Genomic DNA, 25134 nt, shown 5'->3' with positions numbered 1-25134 from the left:
AAATTTGGTACCTTGGCTATCTCCAGAACTATGGAGTGGGACCAGTTTGGGCCATTGAGAAACAGGAGGAGCTAGACTTGAAGCTGTGGAAGTTGAGAGAGACACAAAATAGCCCCTAGATTCTTGCAGTAGTGTGTAGCTTCAATATCGTGAGATTTCTACTTTGAGCAAGACTCTGGCGGGGAAATGCAACGGGCAAGGAGGGTCGGGAAGAGATGTATGGCAGGAGAGAGTAAGACGAGGAGCAGGAAACAGGGTTTTGTGGCTATCATCCTGCTGGGAGCTAACAAGTAGCACAGTTTACAGAGGATGGCTCAGCCAGCTGGGGTCCAAAGGAGGCTGTATATCTCAAACCACCGTGACAGTCCCTGGCAAGCTTCAGTAAACTTTTCAAACGCATTTCAGTGCTGCTGTTAGCAATGTAATGGACAAACGCTCCATGTCACCACCCGAAAGAAAGGGTCATTTACTGGGGAGCTTAGAAAAAAGTTAATTTCAAATGAACTGGAAATCCTGCTGTTTAACCAGCTCTAATGGTAAGCAGAGTGCTGTATCAATTGCTTTCAACACAGCAACTGTCACTTCTTTTGGAAATTTGCATCTTTTAAATCCATATTTTCAATCAACACTTTGGACTTCAGAGCTGTCACTACCTTCACATGCCACTGCCGTTACTGCAATCACAAGCCATTGCTTATCAGACTGATTGCCAGCAGTGCACTTCTGCCAAAACTGTCAACACAGGTGGTTATAAGCTTTAATAAAATAGTTTAAAGTGTGTGTGTATGCATGTGGGTTTGGGGGAGATAGAGAAGAAGAGAAAGAGACTAAATTACACTTTTCAATGATCAGGTGGTAGAGCTGTTAGAGGATTACATGAGGACAAAACAGAATGAAGTTATCAACTGTTCTAATTTGAAAAAAAACAAAAAAAACCCCATCAACCAAAACCCAAGACTCACAGGTAATAATCAAGTTTGGAGATGTGCATCTCTAACACCCTTTTGGCATGAAATTGGCAACAGAAGTCAGGAAACCTCTAAGCGTGCACAACAATTCATATTTGTGACAACCTAAAATAAGGATTTGAATTACAGTGCAGAGATTCTGCAGAGAATCCTGTTCGTGTATATCTGAGTACCACTAGCAGATAAACTGATTGGGTTCAAAGCTGTCAAACATTAGCTAACACCACAAGTTGTACACAATTATCTGATGTTTCTAACAACGTCTGCCACCATTATTTTTTATTGTAATCTCATCCCTCTAAAAATGGTGGGAAAGGTGTGATCTTCTGATTTAAAACAGCAAGTTTGAAAAAGTTTTGAAGGCCCATTACAGAGCTCACATATATAAGACTGTCATAGTCCTTGCATGTTAAATCATCCTGTTACAAACGTCTAGTTTATGAGTACTTAGCCAAAGTCGACTGTTGCTATTGAATAAGATTGACAGTATAACTAGAGCTGGTTCAAAATTTTCTGAGATTTGTTTGCTGTTGAAAACATTAATTCATTCAACTAAATATATTTTGCTGGAAGAAATGTCATTAAAATTTTTGTGACAAGCATTATATATCATTATGATTAATCTGTTACAAAACATTTTAGGTATTTATAAGTATTGTATCATAAAACTTAAAGATTATTTGCAAAATAACATTTCAGTAGTATTTAGTGAAATTCTTTGATCTTTGCAAGATAAATTCTGAAATAATGTTTTTTCCTAAAATTTATACCTGTGAGGAGATTTTTAGTTAAGTTCCAATAAATGGATTTTCTCTCACTATGACTTGATTTATACTCCTTTTACTTGTCTGTTCCCTAAAAAAAAAGTGGACATCCAAGTCAAAAACAAACATTTTAACTGCATTCTGGCAGAATAATACCCCATCAAGCCGATGGTACTTCATGCAATCCTGGAAAATCAAAACACTAAATATTTTTTGTGTTGCTAAAACTGAAAATATCTCAGTTATGACACTGATGACTGGGTTACTCTTAGACACTTGATAAGACTGAAATAAAATAAGTAAAAAATGGTGACTTGCATTCCCACTCATTGTTCTTATCTTGTATAAATATGTTAAAGGAAAGCCTACTTTGAGCAAAGCCTGATTTTTCCAGATGGTAGTCCTCAATATCTGTGTTACAGATACACTAATATGCAAGAAAGAGGTTCAGACAAAGTGATGGTTCATGGCTCTTCACCTAGTGGCATTTGAACCTTCTCTGTGAAAAGTGGACTTAAATATGAGGAATACTTAGACAAAATTTTGCGTTAATATTTTTCCAGCAAAAAAGAGTGCACAGCTTAAACAGGCCTCTACTCAGTACTTGCACACATCTAGCATAGCCTGATGTCAAAGTAGGCATGCTACTTTGCTAGAAGCATGCCATAATACTTCTGCTGGTATTACAGAGGAATAGATGAGTGAAAAATGGGATTTAATATGAGTTAATAAATCTAGGGTAACTAAACTTTGTGTTTAACTGCCAACTGAATACAGCCCATGGCCTTTTTTTTTTAAATTCTGTACAATAGAATGAGAGAACTAAAAGTAATTCCAACTTCTCTTCATTAAACAAAGGAAGAATCTCCCTCCCTAGAACTCTTTATTTGCTGGGGTGTTCAAGGCATCTTTCTCAGCCTTCACTGAGTACCCAGCTGGCTCCTTCTCCAGTTTTTTAATACCTGCTCTAGATGTCATTATATTGTGGAAGTTATCACTTGGTTCTAGAGATGTACAAGTAGCCATTTTTGTTCAGTAGTTACTAGCATTAAATGTGCTTTAGTTTTATTTTCCTTTGTGATTTAAACCTTTGACTTTCCTTCTGTCTTTCCCCCATGTATACAAAGTTAGATGTATTTAAAAAAATCACATTCCAGTGGAGGATTGTCATGACACACTAATCTCTTTCCAAATGTGAAGCCATGGTTTTATAGCACAGCAATAGTTCCCTTGGATTTTTTGCTTTAAATGATTTAAATTCCTCAGGCAAGATGATGGCATGATTTACAGAAGCATTGCAGGGTCACTGTTTATTGCAAGCCTATGTGAGAATGCATGTAAGTCTGGCAGCTTCTGCAATGAAGTTTAGGAAGGCTACGCTGATGTATGAAATTCTGGAGTTTAACTGGGTTTTTTTAGATATCTCCTTGTCTTTTTATAAATCTCTGCAACATGAACTACCATTACAGTCAATGTGGTTTCAGCAGATTTCAAAGTTGGAGAAACAAACAGGTAGACAGATCAATGAAGTCATCATGCAGATCTTTGTTTATGTGAGTAGGTCATACTAGAGTAGCCTAAATGAAATAATGTATTTAACGCCAATCCAGCTGTTAGTAAGAATTCTGCTGATAATGCCCCAGCTGTGACTCGGGTGATGGCTTTTACAGAAATAGGAAAAGTCCTGTAATGCACTTGTTTGTCTTGCTACTCTGAGTCCAGCCTTCCCATCCAGTACATTTTTTTGACCATTGAATTTGAAGTGAGATAGCAAAATATGGTCCTGCTTATTTTGTTCAGCTACTTTGATACGTACGTTTTAAGCATACCAACCAAAGATCTCTCATTTTCTGTTTCAAAACTACTAAGTCCCTGTCTTCTTCAGTTCAAAGTAATATCATCCTGAAACAAAACTTCTGTTGGGCACTATTGATTAGACTGTAATACACACCACACAATATTTAGCAGGACAGTAATATACAACATTCAGCAGAAAATCCATTACAACCGTGTGTGATCCCTTTTAATCCTTACCCCACAATGAGTAAGATGCAAGTTAAGAATCTTCTCAGCCTCAATAAAAATACTTTTTTAAAGGACAATATTTGTTATACACATGTAATATAAAATGGAATAGAGATAATTACATCCTAAAGTCTCATTGTCAAGTCTATGATTCCTATAAGTGTTTTGTTTTCCTACACCGAGGCTCTATTTTACTTGGGAGTCCAGAACGTGCGATGGATCATCCTGAAATCTTCTCAGTAGCTGATGAAATTATCTCCCACTGCTCTTCGGTTGTGGCTTGGAAGTGTACTAGGTTCCAGCAGGGAAGTCCTGTGGCTGATGGAAGGAGAGCAGAGGAAATCTGGTCGCTGGCAGGGCGTCCAAGCCTCTGACAGCAGCAGGCTGCTGCAGGCGATTTTAAGTGGTGCATTGGGACCCACCAGGTGTTCAAATCTCATAGCACTCAGAAGATAAAGTACCTGCATCAGCTGCCTAAAGCTCTATCAGCAGAAAGTTTGCACACTGGGAACACAGAGAAGACTTCTGAATTACTGTGTAACCAGAATAAGTACTTAAACCTTTTTCTAGCTCATTAGGACTGAAATAACTCCATCTTCAACAGTGCTATATCAAATACTTTTTTGAATAGAACCATGGATGTGGAACACTGTAGTGGTTAAGCTGACCAGGATGAGAAGGGCTGAGATCAGGGAAAAAAGGTAAGATGCAACAAAAAGAACCACATGATGAACATTAAAATTCTGTAGGATTGTTTCAGTTTATAAGAATTTAATTTGAATTGAATTTGGCCTGTATGATCTGCCTCAGAATTTTTTGGTTTGTTTGTTGTTTTATGAAACATCTGTGTGATACTTCTCTTGCTTATGATACTACTACCTTACATTCAAAAGCCTGAAGTCACTAAAAATAACAGCTGCAAAAAAAATCCCTCTAATTTCTTGTTCTGATATACTCCTTGATCAAATTTTCAATTCTTTCCATCAAGGCCACAAAACACAACCTTACCATTTTTCAAAAGCCATGCTTTCTTTATAATGGCTTCAGAAGCTAGAGCATTAAGAAAACTTGTGAGTGCAAAAATCTATAATAAAATTATGAAGACTTTAAACTATTTTTTGGCTCGGTAAGAATATGAATAAAGCAGGTCATCTACATTGAACACCACTGCAAGGCCTTGAGACTCCTGCAGCTTCCATCTTCAAAACTGAGTCCTTGAATTTGTCTAGAAAAGAATTGTAAGACTGTCCAGAATAATGCCAAATTATGACTTTTAGTATTTGAGCACCTTAAAATTCACTCCTCCTTCCCCTGAAATCAGTACAACTCTTCTTTCTCCTTTATATAATTCTAGTCTTTACAGCTATATATGTGGCGTTAGTTTTCTGAATAAGTGTGTACTTAAATAGTATGACTAAGGGAAAGTTCTCAACTGCTACCTTCTGCTGCGTTCAGATGGGCATATTTTCATATTACATACATGTATGTGTGTATGTTAGAATATATGGGACATATGTGTGTTCCTTCATAAGTACCAGCTTCGCCATGCGATTTAATTTTTATCTTGAGCAGGATGTCGTATTCTGCAGTTTGGATACTCCCGAATGCTTTGTTAGGTTAAATGCACTAAATCAAACATTTAGGTACCACCTTGTGTCTTCAGACTCTCATGAGCCTGAAGATGGAAAAAGTTCACTAATGGGGAAGCCAGCTTCCTTTCTCACCTTGCCTAATTACTGATGCCTTAAACACTCAGGTCTCATACTTCCTAAATGAATGCCCAAAGACTTGACCAATTGCAATGAATACCCAAAGACAATTAGTATTCTGGGGTTCGTCCCTCTGTTATTCTTGCTCAAGTTGTTCAAATATTTAGAGAGTCAGACAGAAAACAAAATGATTCTGTAGTTTGAGCATCCACCAGGGACACCCAGAGCCTCTTCTCAGCTCTCATACAAAGCAGAACAGCTTCATCTGATTAAAACCTATTCCAGAATACAAATCAGACAAAATGTGAATTAAATTTTAGGAGCTCCACATCCTTAATGGCAAAGAGGACAGGTGCTTTTCTTGTCTCTTCCTGGTCTACTTTGAAAGGCCAGCTTCAATATTTTGTAACTATAGCATATTCCTTTTTCTCCTTCTCCTTACTACAGTGGTTGATATAAACAAAGTTATTCTCATTTCCCAATGCTATCTGACAACACTTAATTAATTAATTTTCATATTGCCTTGATTTTTCTATTGTCTGTTCCTTATTTTTATTCACATTAGCTATACAAGTAAGTACCACTCTATACTCTTGATTTTTTGCTGTTCTTCCTATTGCTGTAAGTTCTTTACCTCTCTCTAGAATAGTGTCTGCTTTTTTTTCTGAAATAAAATTTCCTTTCATAGGAAAATGGTAATGTATTTGAAGGTATTGTAAGAAAAGGGTACATTCTGAAGAAGTTTTTAGTATCATAAATAGGAAAAAAAATAACCTGAAGTCATCAAATAATTGTGTTATAAAACTTTCAAAATGAAGATTTTTTTTATTAAACAATTTTCCTTTTTAAAATTCCATTCATTATTTTGCCAGCTATTTTGCTACTATATTACAGAATAATGCAACTTTTTTCTCTGCTGATTAATTCAAATCGCCTCAATGTTGTGCATAAGTGAGAAAATATTTTTATTAGTTTTATTGGTGTCATTTTCAAACATTATTAGGATCGTTGACAAGTCTGAAAGAATTGAAGTGCTTCCTCTGTTTTCTCCAACCCGTGTCTCCACAGTGTCTATGACACTAAGATGCCAGTACCATACATTTTATTTCTATGCAACAGCCTTCATATATCATTTCACAACAAGCATTGTGGAGGCAGTTATCACAACCTACATGGAAATTAATGGTTTTACGGTGGGATTTAATGAGCAAAACTGGCAATACTTGTAAAGGAAGGAGTGAGAGGATGTCAGACAGCATAGCATGCCTAAAAGCCACCCTGCTCAGAGGCAAGGGAGCAAGGCAGGCACTGAGGCTGAGGGTGCTCAGTAAGGAGTGAAGAGCTCTTCACATACTGAGGGCAATAGGAGAATCACTTCCTTCCCTCCTTCCACCCCCCGACCCACCCTTCCTCCTCTGTTTCTTCTCCCCTTCCTCTTTCTTTTTATCTTTCTCTCTTCTTCTCTTTCGTAAGGGTAAGGGGTAAGAATTTGATATTTAGACTCTCCAACTTCGATTTACAGTTCTGTCCATTGTATGACATGGACAGAAGTTTCAAATTATTATTTAGCATAGCCCTTGTGTCCCTTCACTTGCCAGCTATAAGCAAATAAGCAGTGGATGTTGCTCTGCCCTCCAATTTCTAAAAGTTTTTCCATAGCAACAGGTCTAAGGAGCTCATGTGTTGGTGGAGGTTTTTATTCCAGTGCTGTGAACATTCACCTACCCCAACACATGCATTCTTGTATCACCTTTGAGTTGCATCATTACTGACAGTTTCTGAAATATTGTTACTATTTTTTTTTCTATGGCAGACAAGGAGAGATGCAACTGCAATGTATTATTAACTCAAAGCCTGATGAGGAGCTTTTATTGCAAAGTTCTGAGTTACAGGCATCAAGACCAGGAGTTTCGCTGTTCTATAACTTCTCTACCATTCATTACTAGTTTTAGCATGGCCCACCGTATCATATAACTTCCCCACAAGACTGCGTTATCCTGCTTTCCCCAGTGAATGTTTAGTGTAATTTATTTGGACATATTTTCTGTTGAATACAGGACACAGGTCCTGCTGAGCTCTGGAGTCTTTCTCAATTACCCATGTAACATCTTTTGTTATCTGGCTTCATTTTTTGGAGTCTGTGCTATGTACTCTTTTATTAATCAAGTGAATGGATGAAGCTCTCCCACATCACTTGCTTCCATGAGAAGGGAATGGAGGACATAAGGAGACATTTTCATCAGTGCAGGCAGTCCAGCACGATCCCTCTGCAGCACAGAGACGCCTGCTAAGAGAAACACCTGTCACCGCTGAAATCAAGGGGAATTTTGACATTTGCTTCAGTGGATGTGGTGTTGACTTCATCAGGGTTTGGTCCAAAAGTTAATTGCCATCCCTAGCCATTGAACTGATTAATTCATGTGGCTCAAATAAATACCAATGCTAGTAAGGGACAGAATACCCTTTGTAACTGATCCAATGAGCAAACTATAAATGTTACTCATAAACACACTCACTGGTCCTCACAGAGACACTATCTCTCTTGTACTGGAGGGGAAGCCAGCACCCATTTACAATCTGTGTCTGGAGATAAGGCCAGAATTTAGCCCTAAGCTACCTTTGCTGGCCAAATTGCTGACTTCCTTATGCCACTTTGCTCTGCTGTCCTAATTCCTATGCATGCTTTCAGATATTCAGTGCTCACTGATACACAAACTGCTTAATCTTCCTCCAATTTAGCTTTTAGTATCATCAGTCTCTCACCTCTGTGAAGATCTCTCGTTTCAATTTCCCAGTGTGCTTTTAGTAATCAGGTATACATTCGTTTCATCTACTGCTTACCAAAACATTAATGCATCTGTCTCTCAATCTCTGCAAGAGACCTCTCAGGGGATATTTCAACTTATTTATTTATTTGGCAAGTGTAAGGTTTGTTTAAAGGTACTGAAATGGGAGAACCAGGAACACAAGACTGCTAGTATTTCGCTTGGCAAATGCCAGACACGCTCCTGTCCGTACTGTCAATGTATCTTAGTTTTAAACTGAGTCTACCAGAGGTGGTTGAGATGTTACACACAGGCTCCTGCTAAGAAATTGTTGGGAAGAGTCTTTTTCAGATTTCTTCTCTCTGAGTGTTGCTGTGATTCACTGCAAGGGATGTGGCTATTGTCTGCCTGTACAAGCATGAAATTTGTACTGTTTGTTACCTACACCAGAACTGTGGCAGGTGGGAGCAGAATCATAACCTGCCAAAGGAGGGCATTTTATTTGCTCTTTTTTTAAAGGTCTTGCATTGAATTTCCAGGTTAACCTTCAGCTGTAAGCAAATGGAAATTCCTCATGAGAAGAAGTGTGGGAAGGATGGTGCTAACCAATGAGGCAGATCATGCTTCTACTACAGCTCCTTACGACTGAAGGGTAGCAGAGCTTGTGCTGGCTTAACTGCCCCCCTGGGAATTGGCACAGAAGCCACAGACAACACAGAATTTGTTTAACATTGATGTGAGAAATAATACAATATTTAACAGTTTTAAGTCTATGCTGATCAGAGGAAAAAAGTGTGGGACATGTATTAGTATTTAGCAAGAAACATCAGAAAACAACAAAAAACAGCTTGCAAGTTGAAACAATTGAAGACATGATTTTGGTGTTGATTTTGCTGTTTCTATCATACACTTACTCCTGCCCAACTAAAAATTAACTGCCCTCTCCTTTATCTACATTTAAGAGTTCTGCTACTTTTCATGGGTGTTTTCCATTCTTCATATATGCTAACGATGCAGAGTGCACCCTACTGATCTTTGCAATGTAACATGGCCCTTCTACATGTCTTTTTATAAATGTCTGAAAATATCTTGGCGTGTATTTGCTGCAAAATCTTGGCAGATGGAGACTTTGGGGAACTTTGAGAGTCATGCAATTTTTTTTAGCACAACCATGAGTCTAAATAGTCACTGTCTTTCCACAGACATCATTTTCAGGTGTATGGACATGGTTAGCAAAGAGAACAAAACTTATGCACATGCCTATTTGCAAATAACACCTTTACAAACCCTAGTAATATAAAATTGATGGGCCTAAATACAGAGGGAAACTGTTGTTACTGTGAGAGTATATTTATATCAGATAATAATGAAAGTCCAGTTCTGCTAACATTGGTTTCCATACAACCTTCTTTATTACGAATATTACTTTTCTCAGAAGACAAACTGAAGCAATTTGTAAACTAGTGAGTTTTTAATGATATTCTGAGTGCAGCTCTCAACACACTTTTCAGTATGGCTTGACTCTTGTTTGGGTACTGCATGACTGTATTTAGCTTTTGAGTTACAAGCAGCAGAAGCAAAATGAAACAATCAAAGTTTAAATTGAACTGAGTACTTGAAAGACACTTTATAAAGAAAGAATATATTTGTACTGTGTTAATCTTCTCATGTAGGACAGAGACATCTAAGAAAAGTGTAAACTTGCTTGTTTTAGGTAGTTCTTTGAACTGTAATGGACTTTCTTCTCTTTGAAGTTATGGAAGAAGACAGGCTGGCATCCACTTCAAGCAGCCCCAGTGAGACAGAAGGCAATGTCATAGAATCATAGAATAGTTTGGTCTGGAAGAGACCTTAAAGATCATCTGGTTTGAACCCCCCAACCATGGGCAGGGACACCTTCCACTAGACCAGGTTGCTCAAAGCCCCGTCCAACCTGGCCTTGAACACTTCCGGGCAGGGGGGCATCCACTTCTCTGGGCAACCTGTTCCAGTGTCTCACCACCCTCACAGGAAATAATTTCTTCCTTACATCTGATGTAAATCTGCCCTTCTTCTGATTAAAACTGGTACCCCTCATCCTATCACTACACTGCCTGATACAGAGTCCCTGACCAGCTTTCCTGCAGGCCCTTACTAAGTTCTGGAAGGCTGCTGTAAGATCTCCCCAGAACCTTCTCTTTTCTAGGCTGAAAAACCCCAACTCTCTCAGCCTGTCCTCAGAAGGCAGGTGGTCCAGCTCCTTGATCACCTTTGTGGCCTCCTCTGGATCCACTCGAGCAGGTCCATGTCCTTCTTATGTTGGCAGCCCATAGCTGGACACAACACTGCAGGTGGGGTCTCACAAGAGCAGAGTAGAGTAGAGGGGTAGAATCCCCTCCTTTGACCTGCTGGCCACACTTCTCTTGATGCAGCCCAGGACACAGTTGGCTTTCTGAGCTGTGAGTGCACATTGCTGGCTCATATTCAGTTTTCCATCCACTAATACCCCCAGGTCCTTCTCCACAGGGCTGCTCTCAATCCACTCTTTGCCCAGCATGTATTTGTGCTTGGGATTGCCCCGACCCATGTGCAGGACCTTGCACTTGGCCTTGCTGAACTTCATGAGGTTTGCACGGGCCCACCTCTCCAGCCTGTCCAGGTCCCTCTGGATGGCACATCCCTTCCCTCCAGCGTGTCAACCGCACCACACAGCTTGGTGTTGTCAGGAAACTTGCTGAGGGTGCACTCGATCCCACTGCCTGTGTCACCAACAAAGGTGTTAAACAGCGCTGGTCCCAACACCGACCCCTGAGGAACGCTGCTTGTCACTGCTCTCCACTTGGATATTGAGTCCTTCTACTTTCCTTAGAAATGAGCTCTTCTTTCTCTGATTCCTCTTTGAATAAGAAACTTGCCTATAGAAAACATAATGCTAATGGAAACTGCTCAACCACACTAAATCAACAATTCTCATGCCAGTTGCCTGTTAGCAATATAGATATACTTTTGTCTTTTGCTGATAAGCACACTGAAATCTGTCAGGATATATTCTGCTACTGCCTTTTAATTAAAGATAAAAATTCAGCATTTTATGTTACTGAAACTGAGCCTGACTACATATCTTGAGTAGCTGAGCTATTGGTGCATGACAAGGAAATGTTTTTTATGAAACTGAGCAGAACTGAAATTGGAACAAAATTTCTGGGCGCTACTTGAACAATGGTTCTTTTCCTTCAAATCTCAGGACAAAGTAAATACCATAGATTGCTGATAAACATTTTTTCCCTACCAATTTTATTCATGCCTTAAAGGTCCTCTGTTAGCTTGTTTCTTGCAGAATGCATGCCTGAAGCTGTAAGAAACTTTCAGGGTAAATAATTTCCCACAATAATAACCCTTCATGGATCGCAATTACACTGTGAGCTTTTATGCTCTTGTTTCCAAAACTCATCATGACAAAATTACTGGCTGACTGCTATTCCCCATCTCCCTTCACAGCACCTTTAATTGTCTTCACACTAAATGTTTACAAAGATCTCAGTAAGAAATAAAGGAAATTGCTTCTGCAATTAAAAGTTATTAAGAATATTTTGTGGTGAAAGGTCTTCACAAGTTTATATTTTAGACCCAATTCATAAGTTTTTGGTCACTCAGTTTGTTAGAATTAACATTTTAACTATTAAAACCTCCAAATATATGACATTAGGCTCTAAAATAGAGTTATGTCTTCCAAAAACACTGTGCAAAAATGTTTCTATCCAGACTTTTTTTACTTTAAAGAAAACAAAACAAATCATGATTCATAAAATTATACTAAACCAGACAAAACTACGTTTAACATAAAAGTACTGTCTTGTCATGTGACATACAATCTCATCATAGAACAAGTTTTGCAATATGTACCTTCTTTGTTCTTATTTATCTATGAAAGGTTAGAGGCATGTAGAAGAAACCATAGATAAATGTTTTACATAGCCTTAATAATTCTCACTTGAAAGAAGAATATTCCATACTATGTGGAAAGGTAAAAATCAAAATGAAAGCAAAAGATGACTTCTGTGCTGCAAGCAAATATTTTGCAAAGTTCGGTTGCCAAGTCCATTTGCTAAGTTCTGTTTCCAATTCTTGCACATGCAAATGTGTGTAAAGTAAGGCCTTCGATATCCATAGTCCCAAATCTAGCATAGTTTAAGTACACATGTTGAAATTTAAAAATATCCCTGCAATTTTGTAGACAATAATATTTTACATTTGCAAGTGTTTTATGTTTACAAGAAGAAACCATTTCAAGGGATTCATAGCCACTCAGAATCTAGACTGTAAGAGTTTCTGAAGAAAAAGGCCTGAGGTTGGGATGCTATGACCTATTATAATATGATTTTCATTATAAAATAATAGTAACTTTTTTTAAAAAAAAAGCTCCACAGCATCTTACAGATATAAGTAAACTTCCAAATAAAGGAAAATTTGGAACTGAAATAATCATAGGATTTGATCACTTACTTCCTTTATGTTGAGTATTTTGTGTTTCCAAGTATATCAACACCAGCAGAGACTTGCTTTTTTCAGAAATATTTTTAGTACTTTCTTATACTTCTCTTGATTAACTATACTGTGAGTTTAGTGTGCTCTCTGGGCTCTCCACCACTCTAAATTGTATTGACTGCCTGAGTTTCCCGATTTGTGACCCGATCTGATTTCTGTGCATGTCTTTTCCGGGTACCTTTTGGATAAGTGCTGCAGATTGTGCTAATGCTTTTATAATTTGTGCTTGCTTTGTTCCAGTTGTAATTTCACAGATTTCCATTTATCTGTAATATCACAAAGACTGTATGAATATCAGGTCCTACTTTTTCAAGAATATACAATACACAAGATTCCTTACACAGAGGTGCCACAGGATTTCTCAGCAGATAGATAGGAAGTCATAATGAGGAACACAATTATTAGGTGTTAGAAAGCATATAGAAATATCTGCAATCTATTAAATAAATGTCACAATGGAGCTGATAATGCCTAAAGGAAATCGTGTGACTGATTTTAATGGAATGTATGGAGAAGTTTCTGGCAACAAAGTCATGTAGGTGCTGGTTCTTTTGTAATAAGGGGTTAGGAGTTATTCAAAAGCCAGAACCCTAGAAACCAGAAAAGAAAATCGACAGTAAAAGTTTACATAGAAACACCGATTTAAAATTAGTTTCATTGTCATTTGAGGTTCAGTGAAGAAGGCAATAACTTTACAATGTCTCAGGTTTCAGTTTTTTTGGTTCAGCTAATGCACTGCCAGTCATGTAAGGTGGGTTGAAAGTTCAGACTTAGAAATACACTTTTAACTGGAGTAAATTAGCATGGCAAACTGACATCAGTGGATCTCCATAAATTTATTCTATGTGAAGCTTTGGTAAAATTTAACACTAGATTACATGATGATGTAATATACCTATATGAGCTTTCATTTAGATGCAGCTTATATATATTGTGCATGACTCCACTACACCAGACTGATTGTACAGTGCCACCCTAAAGGCTGCTTTTCATCTCCAGAGCAGCATAAAACAGCAAGGGTATATAAGTCAAGTTGGCCTTGGAAAGCAGTGCAACTTGCTTTATTTCGTCATTCAGGAGGTTCTCCAAACAAGGAACATAAACTAGTAGAAGAATATCCAAAAGGAAAACAAGATATGTAACATCTGTTATTTACTACTTGCTTTGATCTCCTGTTGTGCCTCCAGAGTCCCAGATATATTCAACACAGACCTCTCAGACTGTCCTGAAAATCCTCCACAAGAAATAACATTGTTTGGTCCCATAAGTGTAAGTTTAGTGCTAAGTTTAAAGACACTAAACAGGGGACCTTTGCATGGAGAGCTTTTGTTTTTTGTGTATAATCTAAACTATTTCAAAACCTCTTACAAAAACAAACTGATGACAAAATCAGACACAGCATATTCCAGCTGTGTTAATAAGAGATGACAGTGGCTAAGATGTCTTGTATATGCCTTATTGCTAAAAATCAAATATACTGAAGTCTAATCCTGAGAATGTGGATTTTTATGCAATTGCTATGCATGTTTTCATCCATGTTAACTTTCAATATCTTTCTAAAGAAAATAAAAGTAATTTCGTTACATTCACTGCAGAAGCTTCCAAGGACTGGTGGGCTCCAGAACAGTGCTCAGTTGCAGGAGCTTTATATGGGTGAGCAAGACAAAGGCTATTCTGAGACTGTGCATTTTATTATATGGTTAATGCACAGGTCAACAGAAGAATAAAAAAATAACTGTCTACAGAGAGAGAAGGAGGACAAGGTAATAATTGAAGAAGGTATGCTTCCAAGCTTTGTTCTTTGTGAACCAGAAGACATCACACAGTGGTGAGAAAATCCCTGAGGAAATATTCCAGAACTATCCAGTGCTTGCAACCACTGACAGTTTACACTTTGACTCAAGTTTAAGAAATGACACTTCTCCACACCGTAGAAGTACTCTATATAGCAAGCAGAAGACAAATTCATTAAGGAAATGAATCTGTCATGAAGAGCAGAAGGGACTGCCTCTGAAAGTCAAGGCATAGTACCACATGAACCATGAAGTGCTGTCAGGGATGCTGTGGTAGGTTAGTCAATTCAACTAGACTTCCATCACCAAAGCTAGTTCAGCTATGGCAACACCACACCACAATCAGCCGTGTAGATGTACTAACTTACGTTTTCTAAACTGGCTAGAGATTAAAAAGTGTTTTGAGGAAATTGGCTTTGGGCATAGAACTGCTCATCACATTGATTCACACTGTCTAGTTCTTCATCATCTTCATGATATTCTCTTTTCTCCAGACATTAAATTATCACTAAATTAACACTAGCTATTCCCTTAATAAAGCTTAAGCTCATTTAAAAATAGAATCAATAAGAAGTTGTTAGAAAAATCATAAATTTAAGACTTTCCTCAGCTATATGTCTAACATGGCACACATATTCTATAGCTAAGTCCAGTTTATCTAACATGACATATGCTGTCAAAGAATGACAGCTGGGTTTCTGCACTTGAATTTAGTTATGTAAATATGACTAAATCACTGATTTAAACAATGTTTTAATGTTATTCCAATGTTACCAAAACCAGAATTTTGCTTAGGGTCTTTTTTTAAAAACATCTGGAATCCAGGGAATAATTATCTTAATTAAGATGTATGAAGAGTCATTGTCTATTTGGTATTTCTTTATTTAGCAATTTCAAGAATGCCCATTTCATTAGCAGATGAATGTCTCCATTACCCTTTCTTTTTTAGCTTTTCCCATTGTGATACAGAACAGTTTTTTTTCTGAGTGTCTTTTAAAATGTAAATAAAATGGTCTAAGACTGAGTAAAGATGAAAGTTATGTCTGGTCAACTTCTATGGTGAAAAACAAGGATAAAAGGAGAGGTTCAGGGAGAAGGAAAAAAAAATAAAGGACACCTTGTGAAGAATCTCACTGATGACTGTTGTCAGCTTCAGGATAGTGTCCTGAATTTTCCTTCAGGAAAACAGAGCTTCATCTATTATGGGTCATCCTGGAAGGCCTAATCAAAGATTGTTTTCTCTGTTTCTCATGGACAGGAACTGACAAATTGGTATTGTGCAGGGTTTCCTGTAAAATCAACTTCCACCTCTGTGTCCAGTATATTTGTCACCATTGCCAGCAGCGTGAAAGGGAAAATGTTGAAAATCGCAGGTGCAGATATAAAACCAGCCCTCTCTTCTAAAAGTTACTCAGGTGTTTTTACTTTCAAAACCTATGAGGAGCTTTTCACAGAAGTTCATAATGAGTTTTTCAAATAACCTTTTGATACAAACAATTTAATTCAACAAAATCCACCTAACTATGAGCAGTCTCAAAACACATTAACATAACTTCAGTAGCTTGGTTTGAAGCTGTCATAGCATTCTAAGACAACACTGCACTGTATGGAATGGTAAAATAAATGACAGCCTGTTTCTTGGAGGTGGTTGACTCTACACAGAAAACCAAAGACGTCCTAATGTGTTGTGTTCGCTTCTTTTTAGAGACAATGCTGTAAAGATAAATCTTTCCAAAAGCAATAAAGATAAAAGGTTTCATTCTGCTTTAATTAGACTAATCAAATGCACTTCATCAAGAGTTTTAAAGGATGAATCCAGACATATTTTAAAGTCTAAGAAGGAAAAGTTTGGACTGGTCAGAGAAATTATAGCATGGGTTAACTTCCCTGGGAAGATTTTTTTTTTCACCTATTCCATGCTGAGTTTAACAACCCAAGTCAAGTGCTGACTGGCTTTACTTCAATTGTGCAGTGAAAGCAGAAAACTCTATACCTGACTATCCCAGAGTTTGCTTTCCCAAACAGTGGCTCTGCTGAGTCCAAGAAATGCACTTTCTGGTGTTAATGAGATACAAATTCATAGAGTAGCTGGTAATTTTGGGTGCAGTAACTTGTACATTTCATGATGCTTGGAGGAACATCAGTGAAAGAGTGTACAGGAATGCTGCTCATCCCATCCTTTATCTTTTGTTCTTGGAAGTCACTTCCTGAAGGCCACATCTTCTTGATTTTTTATCAGATTGCATTTTATACTTGCATGAAACAAGGCTATCAGTCAGTAAGATGTGTTGCATTGACCAGAAAAGACAGCCATATTTGCCTTCATCAAGCTTTCTTAAAATAAACACTGACAACATTAATCTTACCAATGGTGCTTGGCCATGAAGCCTTTTTTTCCCCCAAGTAATCTGTGAAACAAAACATCCGTTTAGTTTCACTCATAATTGCTAATTATCCTTATTACTAATTAACTAATTTCTTTACAGATGGCTTCTGAGGAAGAACTTCAGGTCAAAATACATTTCCAAGTCTTATTTTTCACTGACATGTCTTTAACTAACTCTTTCTCCCATCTGCAACTCAAATAAGCATGTTTGCTTTGTCATTTGATTAGAAATATTTGCTTTTTATCTCAAGTATATCTCAATATAAAATGTATCACCATAAGCACTGAGCATGTCACAATCTCTAGTGTAACTTCATGTTGAGCCTGAAAAGTAAAGGAAATTTCTACATCTATTATCAGGAGCTGACATACAGAGAAACTGAGCACTTACTTTAACAAAAGATTTGGGATCAGACATTTAGAGTTCTTTGCTGATGAAGGAAAACCAGCACCCAAAGGCAGCAGTTGCCCAGGCTTCCTTTATCAAGGATAAGGACTTCTGTGGGTTTTAGGAACTTCTAGGGCTAGATGGCTCACTGTAGACAGAAGAAGTAAAGGTAGAGAAAAGTAATGCAGTTTCAGATTTAAGAAGCTAAAGCCCATCTAAATTCTAACTCAGCAGCAAAATCCTTGATATCATCTAGCTGGAAGCTAACATCTTGTCTACTCTCTGTGTCAGAGCAGAGGTTGAATGCTTGTTTGTAGCAGTCCACATCATCACACTAACCATTAGCTGTCAAATACTATGTGACTGGGCCCTTGCAAGCCCATTAATTGCATCTTAAGATATAATCCATATAACCTAGTACACAGTCATTATTTTTATGTGTTCACTGCTATGCAGTGACTAGAACAACATTGCATTTTATAAAATATCTTTCTGAAAATTCATATAAACTTTAAGTTAGTCTTCAGGGGAATACAAATGAAAAAGTAAAGCAAAATAATATGAGGCACAATGCTCTGAAATAAGTTAAATTCTATGATAACAAAGCATAACTTTTCTCTTGAATAGCAAGGAGAGACTTTATGTGGTACATCATTTTTAAATAACATGTTAGATAGGATTTTTTAATATTTCAAAGTAAAAAGCATTCTGGATTGGCTATCTTTCTGTTATCCTTACAAATACATGTTTCGGTTCCTGATAGCAAAGAAAGGCTATCCAATTATCAGAAGCCTTCAGCCAAAACAAGATGATTAAAAAGGCTTTATGGATATGGTAAAATCTTCCCTGAAGTGTGGACAGTCCCCCATGGTCTTCAACCAGTCAAACTGCATATGGAAGACCCCTCCATCTACCTCCTTGGGAATCGTGCAGAGGGAGCTCTGGCGGTCCCATGAGCCTTGGGTTTTTGAAGGCTGTTCTTAGACTGCTGTAAAGAAAGGGTTCCTCATCCTTGAGAAATATTTCCCTGGGGCTGAAGATTCTGTAAATGAAATAAAGTAAAGCAGAAATATTCAGACTGGGGTGATTTTTACTCTTTTCCTCCGTAGTTGATAACAACACCATCTGCTCGAGGATTTTCTGCAAGCAGTTTAAATTCATTGAATAAACTGTTCACTCCAGATTGTTTGCTCCACTCTATATAGCAATCTACAATTGTTGATTAATTAATGTGCACAGTTAACCAGTGAGAAAGGTATGTACTATTGCTCCAGATGGGGAAACTAAGGCACAGAGAGTTTATCTGACCTGTGAAAAGTAGCTGGAGAAACTCAGTTTTAAATAGATCACCGGAGCAACCATCATTACATAGCAGCCCTAAATTTCTGTCATATGCTTTCTTTTTACTATTTTTTTGAGCAGTGAGAGTTTGAGGAAGGAAATCTGCTAAAACGTCCTTTCATGTACCTTCAGAAGCAGCTGCAACTGCAAGTGATAAATAATGAAAAGTATACAGTGCCATTTGATGTCAGACTGCTTTGTCTGGTTTATACCCTGAAATTTCCTAAGTTAGTTAGGGGCTTCTTTGACTGGATGAGTTCCAAGATGGAAAAATCATAGGTGGATCTTGCAAACACCCAACAGATGATCTTGACTATTACATTGACCTTCTGCCTGGAAATAAATAAACACACATTTGATGTTAAAACTGCACGTTCCTTACTCCTCAAACTAAAAGGCATGACTGAAACAAAGGATTAAAAGGGTTAAATTATCAACCTGGTGTCTGGCCAACAGGAATGCAACCCATGAGTGAAAACTGTTACATAAGCAGAAAAACTAAATAGGCTAACAAATGAAGACAATCCAGTAAACTCAGAAAATGAAGACAAATACACGTTCTTGCCACAGAAGCACTAGAAAATAATTGCAGACTTCTTATTTATAGATTATTTGTATAGAAATATTTGTTTTCATGCTTTGTATGCAGTTTGTGTATGTACTGCTCTGTAAACTGCATTTAGATTAGTATGGATGATTTATCATATATAGGATTTAAAAACCAGTGAAGGTTATAATCACTGCACCCCTAAGCTTACCAACATAGTTTGAACAAGGATGGTTGTATGGCAATATTTCAGGAAGGAAGAGATATTGAGAAGAAGCTCTGAGCCTTGAGAGAGTTAGGGAGAAAAGAGCAGGTTCTTGGCAGTGAAAAGGCAAGTCCCACAGCATGGCTGAGTTTTGCAGAGTGCCTGCAATCAGGAGAAGATGCAGACAAACTAGAGCATGTGCTGACTTCTGTTGTGTTTGGTGGGGATATTGCTGTCACTCCATGACCATGAGTTGTTTTTAATGGGAAAGTTGCTCAGCAGAGACAGAAATACCAGCATAGGAAATAAAAAGTCAAATGAGCTCTCTCATGCATTAGCAACAAAATTAAATTAAGAGGCCACACTGCGTAGGGTTAGAGTTGAATGGTTTAAACTGAGAAATTAAATATGTGTAAAGTAAAGGTCTGGTGCCAGGGCAAAACAAGATGATGGTTAGATGTGAGGTGGGCATAACAACATCTCCCCGCAGGAACTATCATTTGGTCCTGATTACTTAAGGTTTGGATAGACAAACTTTGAGATAAACCAACAAACAAGTCAGGCAATGGGTGTGTTTAAACTGTGACTTCCAAATTCAGGATAACCACTGTCAAATTAAGAACAAAACTGCAAAACATACCTGGACAAAGACACTAGAAAGGAAGAGGATTATTTTGGAAGTTTGCCTCAGGCCTTTGCATCAACATTATTTTCTCCATTGCTTCAGCTAGTCATGACATAAGATATTAATTGATATTAATTGATTATATTCCCTTTTCATGATTCATAGTGAGTTACAGCTCCGACAAGTTAATTCTGCTTTAACTGGTTTTTTACTTCATCATTTTCTTCTATAACAGAGACTAAATTATTCTCTACTTTAGTACTAAATATAAAATGTCCTATTCATCTCACATCAAGAAAATTATCACTTCTTGCATCAGCAATTTGAACTGGCCTCTGCTGCATGAAAATTGTTGTTAACAACTGGTAAAATGCCAAGTAAACCAAATGGTACTTGCTGTGTTGTTTTTTGCACTGTAATAGCCTGTCCCCAAATGTACAATACCCTTGACAACTAAGTATGTCAGGCTAAATTCTGATCAGACTAATTCTGGTTTAGATCCAAACAGAATTACTTTAATGAGCTGAAGAGCAACTTTTTCTTTACCAAACATGTAGGTTACTGGCTTCATTCCATGTAAGATGCTAATACTGATTGGTCAGGCTATCAGTTGTGGGAAAAAATGTGAAGAACTAAGTTAAAATAGTTTATGGTTGGTCTGAGATGCTTCAAAGAAAACAATACTCATAAGAACACATTTTATATTAAAGCAGAGGGCCTGATGGAGGTATGAATTACCTAAAATGTAGAAAGATCTTAGTGGTAACAGCATGTTTTGTGCAGCCGTAACATTATCAGAGCCCGTAGTCTTGCTGAGTTTGGTAGCAGTCTAATAAAGGAACTCAAGTTCCTGTCTCAAAGGTCTTGCAGACCAAGTAGCTGAGGAAGAGGTGAATACAGTGAGGAAAGAGATGAACAGAAATAATATTGAATGCTTCATTTCTAAGTAATAACATCAACAATGTATTCTGATAAACAGGTGTTAAGAACTCCTTCATGTTAGATTTTCATTCATCATGGAGGAAGGGATATATATTTTTTTTAAGAGAAAAGACAACCTGCATTTTCCCCTGTACTAAAAGCATTAAGCCCAGAAATTCACAATGAGGTGAAATATATTTAGTTTATTCTGCAAGACAGAGATGGACCATTTAAAAATACTGTCACTCAGAAATGAGGACACACACACACATGTACTCACACACTTTTTCTTTGGAGAATACAACTTCATTTTTCACACTATGTGCTCCCTCCACAGCATTTTATTCTTCTCCTTGTGCTGCCTCATCAATCCAAGATTTGAGTCTTTTTCTTGTAAGTAGTCCCATTATTTTTGCTTATAGTGTTACAATTTCCATGCAGCAAAATGTTTTGTACAGCTGTGTGCTGTTACCATGCTGCTTCACTGTAAGCTGCTTGACTTATCATTGTTGCCAGAAAAACGCAGCTTCTTGTACATATATAATGAAAGCCTTAAATGTTTTCCAAATATCTATCTGAAATATATTTGTCCTAATTAAAAAATATCCTGCAGATTTACTGTTGAGACTAATGATATAAAAAACTACAGACATCTTTCTTAGTGCTTTGGTAGTCTAGGCAGTGGACCAGTCTGATATGTATGGTATATCCACTCTTGACTTCCTTTTTTTCAGTGTGGGGCAGATTTTAGACTGATACTAAAGACAAGTTTTCCCTCAAGTGGTTTACCAATAGTGTCATCACCTTGTACTGTACTTATCTTCTAGCTGTTCACCATGTTTCTGTGCCTGTAACTTCAGTCTTGTGCTGGACTAAAATACCCTGAGTCATTATATGCAATGGGGTGTGGTTCCTCACTGGGTCCTTCAGGATTGCAATGACTTAATGATGGTATTGTACAGCAGAACAACCATTTTCTTTGTATTCCTATTGTCTGCTAGGGACTTCAGTGTAAATCTGGACGAAGAGGGCTTAATTGCCCACACTGTACCATTTAAATAAAAAGTAGTGACATCAACATACTAAAAAAATGGGGGGGACAGGGAGCATTTTAGTTACTAAATGATAACAAACATGCACAAAGGGAGGAACTGGCTGGGAGGATTAGACCCATTTCCCGCTCTTGCTTTGTGACTGTCCTGGTTTCATCTGGGATGGAACTAATTATTTTTTTCTTCTTAGTAGCTAGAATAGTGCTGTGTTTTGGATTCAGTATGGGATTTGGTATGAAAAGAATGTTGATAATGCACTGATGTTTTCAGTTGTTGCTAAGAAATCAAGGACTTTTCAACTTCACCTATCCTGATAGTGCTCAAGTACACAAGAAGCTGGGAAGGAGCATAGCCAAAGCAACAGGCCTGAACCGGACAATGGAATATCCATGTCATATAATGTCATGCTCAGTATATAGATGAGGGTTGATCGGGAAGCTCTGTCTTGCTTCCAGGATTGCAGTTTTGGGATTCTCACTCCTCTGCGATTGCTAGCCAGGAATGGGCTGGGCATCAGGCAGTGGGTGTGAGCAATCCCATTGTGCATTACTCGTTTGCATGTTCTGTTATTACTATTATTATTATCATTATTATTTTAATTTTATTTTATTCCAATTATTAGATTGTTTTTATCTCAACCTACGAGTCTCCTTACCTTTACCCCTCCGATTTCTCTCCCCCATTCCCCAGAGTAGGGGAGGGTGAGTGGCTGCGTGGTGCTTGGCTGCTGGCCGGGTTTAAACCATGACAGTGATAGAAACACTAAAGAGCAAAGTTTGATTTCCAGCTCCACTGGTTGGATAATGAACAGTCTCTGGTTTCCAGTCTTGCTATGTTCATGGGTGCTTTACACACTCTTGGTTTCGTGCCAACATTGTATGGTGGTTCAGGTTTTTTCCTTTCTCTCTATTGCTTTCCCTCCTCATGCATCCTTGGAGAGCTGACTTATCTCCTCTGCCAGTGATGTGCTCCGCTGCCCAAGCCTGGCTCTCTTGGGCATCTCTTACAAAGTAATTTCTATTCCTCAAACCTTTCTTTAGTTCATCTCTGCACCTGATCCTGTCTAACTTACTTCCTACCCTGTAAAATCCTGAGTCATTAACAATATCACTGTTCCTTAACAGCTATTTCAACTATTAGGCTCTTTTGCAGTTATTCTCAGTGTCTTCCACACACTGATATCGTACTTCAAGGAAACAAATGTTCAATGCCTACACTCTATTATCAGAACTCATATGAGTCTTTCTTTCTCATTCCTGTCTGAAACAAAACCTTTGAGTTTTGAATGAATTGTATTAAGTTCCTCTTTGTCTGCAATGTTATATTCCTCAGTGATTGGGAATTGGAAGTGAAAATAGTCATGAAGATGGTAGGTTTGATTAGAGCCATCTGCATCAAGCCTTAAAATCTTGAGGTAATATATAGTGTACCTATACTTGGCCCTGATGTAATTTCAAATTACCACACGTTTGCAGTGTTAGGAATACAGATAATTTGGATCAGTATTTGGACTTTCAAATACTATGGAGCATGCTCTGAAACCTTTGGAAAAGTATCTGTTGCTCATCACAGGTACATATAGGATCTCTCCTGTCCCAGCAGGTGAACTCTGTTACTGCAGTGATTTATAGAAAAAGTTAATTTATTGACTGTTTAGTTCTACAGTTCATTCTTTTAAATAGTTTCCATTAATGTCATTGGATGTGCATCTCAAAAAGAAATGTGTTTGTACATGCTTAGAGCATGCACGTACTTCTCTTCCTCTCTTTGTCTTCCTTTTTCATATCTTTCACTAACTCTTCGTCTTTCATCGGAGTTCCACAATGCTACCAATTATAGAAACAGAAATGATTGACTGTGACTGTTACCAATGTATTCAAGCTAGTTCAGTAATAAGAATCATCCAGTAGCATTGTCCTCCAAAGCAGAGTATGTTTTATTCACCCAGACCACCATAAGAGGTCTGAACATGGCAAACTGAGTACAGTGCTGGAGAGGTGCCATGAAAACAGGATAATTGCTTGCTAAGCATTATGCTCTCCTCTCTCAATGTGAGAACCCAGTTTTTCAAAAAAGGTATGATACTTATATGACATATGAAAAAAGGTATAAGATCTATTTTTTTATATATATACTTCAAATTATATTAAAAAAGATATGTATAGAGAGGTGAAGCTGCAAATCCATTTTTCAGCAGATATGAACTTCTCATTTCATTAATACTGCATTAATATCAAAGCAACGCCATCTTTGATTTTAGGCACTCAACCATGTGTTTACTTCTTGTAACTGCCAAAGATCCTGGAGGAATAGTTATGCACTCCTTTCCACATAATACTACAACCTGTTCCTAAACAATTAAACTGAGTACAGCTGGGCAGAAGGTGGTTTGAGTGGTATATGGAGCAGATGATGATGCTGTACAGTAAATGGTCACCTGACAAAACCAATGTTAGCTTCAGTGTTCCTTGCTCTATATGTTTGGGGGTTTTTTGTTTCTTTGAAGCTGAAGGCATATTGAACTTCTTAAATTTGAGAAACAAAAGAGACTTCAGTTGAGATTATATAAGTGGTGCTGTTAATTTCTCTTTCACAGTTGCCAGCTCAGCTGGATGAAAATATCCTATATAATGCATAGGATTTTCCTCCTGTTACTTGAAGGTCATTTAAGCAAAATAATTTGTTCTCACTAGCCCCTGCCATTCCTACATTTCCTTTTTCTTCATACTTAAAGCAGTTGTGAAATATTACCACTAAAGTCCTTACAAGTCCTATATATAATACTTTAGTTGCTGTCAGGATCAGACCTAATCATCACCATCCAGGTGAGCATATTCAAGCTGCATGGGGAATGTCAGACAGTAAGAAAAACAAACAAAATGTGTTGTTTGATTTTATATGCCATATGCTCAAATCTATGAAAGTAAATGACCTGTTGGCAGTAACAGATAGCCAGTTATATAATCATGTAAAAGACTGTAACAAAATTAAAACAAAATCTGTCTTATAAAGTGATGGTTATGAATAAAAACTTCCATTGTAATAAGTCATTCCAAGAAGGAGGAAAAATCATCACACAGAGTATTGCTCTTTTAAAGACTATCAGAATGTCTCAAATGTG

Source organism: Strix uralensis, chromosome 3 (genome assembly GCF_047716275.1).
Source record: "Strix uralensis isolate ZFMK-TIS-50842 chromosome 3, bStrUra1, whole genome shotgun sequence".
In the NCBI taxonomy this organism is placed as follows: domain Eukaryota; kingdom Metazoa; phylum Chordata; class Aves; order Strigiformes; family Strigidae; genus Strix; species Strix uralensis.
This window is presented reverse-complemented; position numbering follows the sequence as displayed.